Source organism: Anopheles marshallii, assembly GCF_943734725.1.
Source record: "Anopheles marshallii chromosome X unlocalized genomic scaffold, idAnoMarsDA_429_01 X_unloc_4, whole genome shotgun sequence".
In the NCBI taxonomy this organism is placed as follows: Eukaryota; Metazoa; Arthropoda; class Insecta; order Diptera; family Culicidae; genus Anopheles; species Anopheles marshallii.
In genome coordinates, this window is record NW_026525887.1 from 1,098,061 (window position 1) to 1,101,843 (window position 3,783).

Below are 3,783 nucleotides of genomic sequence, written 5' to 3' on the forward strand. Positions count from 1 at the left end.
ATCGATTTTGGATTTCACTTTTCATTATTTTGGGGGCTCAAAAATGATGTTTTGGTTGGTCTCTGAAAAAATGATTTGTCAAAGTCGAGTTTTAACAGGCAACTTGCATCCAAGTTTGACTAGTGACAATGACATTTTGGTTTGCCAAAAAGTTTCCGAAATCGATTTTGGATTTCACTTTTCATTATTTTGGGGGCTTAAAAATGATGTTTTGGTTGGTCTCTGAAAAAATGATTTGTCAAAGTCGAGTTTTAAAAGGCAACTTGCATACAAGTTTGACTAGTTACATTGAAATTTTGGTTTGCCAAAAAGTTTCCGAAATCGATTTTGGATTTCACTTTTCATTTTTTTGGGGGCTCAAAAATGATGTTTTGGTTGGTCTCTGAAAAAATGATTTGTCAAAGTCGAGTTTTAAAAGGCAACTTGCATACAAGTTTGACTAGTGACAATGAAATTTTGGATTGCTAAAAAGTTTCCGAAATCGATTTTAAATTTCACTTTTCATTTTTATGGGGGCTCAAAAATGATGTTTTGGTTGGTCTCTGAAAAAATGATTTGTCAAAGTCGAGTTTTAAAAGGCAACTTGCATACAAGTTTGACTAGTGACAATGAAATTTTGGTTTGCCAAAAAGTTTCCGAAATCGATTTTAAATTTCACTTTTCATTTTTTTGGGGGCTCAAAAATGATGTTTTGGTTGGTCTCTGAAAAAATGATTTGTCAAAGTCGAATTGTAAAAGGCAACTTGCATACAAGTTTGACTAGTGACAATGAAATTTTGGATTGCTAAAAAGTTTCCGAAATCGATTTTAAATTTCACTTTTCATTTTTTTGGGGGCTCAAAAATGATGTTTTGGTTGGTCTCTGAAAAAATGATTTGTCAAAGTCGAGTTTTAAAAGGCAACTTGCATACAAGTTTGACTAGTGACAATGAAATTTTGGATTGCTAAAAAGTTTCCGAAATCGATTTTAAATTTCACTTTTCATTTTTTTGGGGGCTCAAAAATGATGTTTTGGTTGGTCTCTGAAAAAATGATTTGTCAAAGTCGAGTTTTAAAAGGCAACTTGCATACAAGTTTGACTAGTGACAATGAAATTTTGGATTGCCAAAAAGTTTCCGAAATCGATTTTGGATTTCACTTTTCATTTTTTTGGGGGCTCAAAAATGATGTTTTGGTTGGTCTCTGAAAAAATGATTTGTCAAAGTCGAGTTTTAAAAGGCATCTTGCATACAAGTTTGACTAGTGACAATGAAATTTTGGATTGCTAAAAAGTTTCCGAAATCGATTTTAAATTTCACTTTTCATTTTTTTGGGGGCTCAAAAATGATGTTTTGGTTGGTCTCTGAAAAAATGATTTGTCAAAGTCGAGTTTTAAAAGGCAACTTGCATACAAGTTTGACTAGTTACATTGAAATTTTGGTTTGCCAAAAAGCTTCCGAAATCGATTTTGGATCGAACTTTTCATTATTTTGGGGGCTCAAAAATGATGTTTTGGTTGGTCTCTGAAAAAATGATTTGTCAAAGTCGAATTGTAAAAGGCAACTTGCATACAAGTTTGACTAGTGACAATGAAATTTTGGATTGCTAAAAAGTTTCCGAAATCGATTTTAAATTTCACTTTTCATTTTTTTGGGGGCTCAAAAATGATGTTTTGGTTGGTCTCTGAAAAAATGATTTGTCAAAGTCGAGTTTTAAAAGGCAACTTGCATACAAGTTTGACTAGTTACATTGAAATTTTGGTTTGCCAAAAAGTTTCCGAAATCGATTTTGGATTTCACTTTTCATTATTTTGGGGGCTCAAAAATGATGTTTTGGTTGGTCTCTGAAAAAATGATTTGTCAAAGTCGAGTTTTAAAAGGCAACTTGCATACAAGTTTGACTAGTGACAATGAAATTTTGGATTGCTAAAAAGTTTCCGAAATCGATTTTGGATTTCACTTTTCATTATTTTGGGGGCTTAAAAATGATGTTTTGGTTGGTCTCTGAAAAAATGATTTGTCAAAGTCGAGTTTTAAAAGGCAACTTGCATACAAGTTTGACTAGTTACATTGAAATTTTGGTTTGCCAAAAAGTTTCCGAAATCGATTTTGGATTTCACTTTTCATTTTTTTTGGGGGCTCAAAAATGATGTTTTGGTTGGTCTCTGAAAAAATGATTTGTCAAAGTCGAGTTTTAAAAGGCAACTTGCATACAAGTTTGACTAGTGACAATGAAATTTTGGATTGCTAAAAAGTTTCCGAAATCGATTTTAAATTTCACTTTTCATTTTTTTGGGGGCTCAAAAATGATGTTTTGGTTGGTCTCTGAAAAAATGATTTGTCAAAGTCGAATTGTAAAAGGCAACTTGCATACAAGTTTGACTAGTTACATTGAAATTTTGGTTTGCCAAAAAGCTTCCGAAATCGATTTTGGATCGAACTTTTCATTACTTTGGGGGCTCAAAAATGATGTTTTGGTTGGTCTCTGAAAAAATGATTTGTCAAAGTCGAATTGTAAAAGGCAACTTGCATACAAGTTTGACTAGTGACAATGAAATTTTGGATTGCCAAAAAGTTTCCGAAATCGATTTTGGATTTCACTTTTCATTTTTTTGGGGGCTCAAAAATGATGTTTTGGTTGGTCTCTGAAAAAATGATTTGTCAAAGTCGAGTTTTAAAAGGCAACTTGCATACAAGTTTGACTAGTGACAATGAAATTTTGGTTTGCCAAAAAGTTTCCGAAATCGATTTTGGATTTCACTTTTCATTATTTTGGGGGCTTAAAAATGATGTTTTGGTTGGTCTCTGAAAAAATGATTTGTCAAAGTCGAGTTTTAAAAGGCAACTTGCATACAAGTTTGACTAGTTACATTGAAATTTTGGTTTGCCAAAAAGTTTCCGAAATCGATTTTGGATTTCACTTTTCATTTTTTTGGGGGCTCAAAAATGATGTTTTGGTTGGTCTCTGAAAAAATGATTTGTCAAAGTCGAGTTTTAAAAGGCAACTTGCATACAAGTTTGACTAGTGACAATGAAATTTTGGATTGCTAAAAAGTTTCCGAAATCGATTTTGGATTGCACTTTTCATTTTTTTGGGGGCTCAAAAATGATGTTTTGGTTGGTCTCTGAAAAAATGATTTGTCAAAGTCGAGTTTTAAAAGGCAACTTGCATACAAGTTTGACTAGTGACAATGAAATTTTGGTTTGCCAAAAAGTTTCCGAAATCGATTTTGGATTTCACTTTTCATTTTTTTGGGGGCTCAAAAATGATGTTTTGGTTGGTCTCTGGAAAAATGATTTGTCAAAGTCGAGTTTTAAAAGGCAACTTGCATACAAGTTTGACTAGTGACAATGAAATTTTGGTTTGCCAAAAAGTTTCCGAAATCGATTTTGGATTTCACTTTTCATTATTTTGGGGGCTTAAAAATGATGTTTTGGTTGGTCTCTGAAAAAATGATTTGTCAAAGTCGAGTTTTAAAAGGCAACTTGCATACAAGTTTGACTAGTTACATTGAAATTTTGGTTTGCCAAAAAGTTTCCGAAATCGATTTTGGATTTCACTTTTCATTTTTTTGGGGGCTCAAAAATGATGTTTTGGTTGGTCTCTGAAAAAATGATTTGTCAAAGTCGAGTTTTAAAAGGCAACTTGCATACAAGTTTGACTAGTGACAATGAAATTTTGGTTTGCCAAAAAGTTTCCGAAATCGATTCTGGATTTCACTTTTCATTATTTTGGGGGCTCAAAAATGATGCTTTGGTTGGTCTCTGAAAAAATGATTTGTCAAAGTCGAGTTTTAAAAGGCAA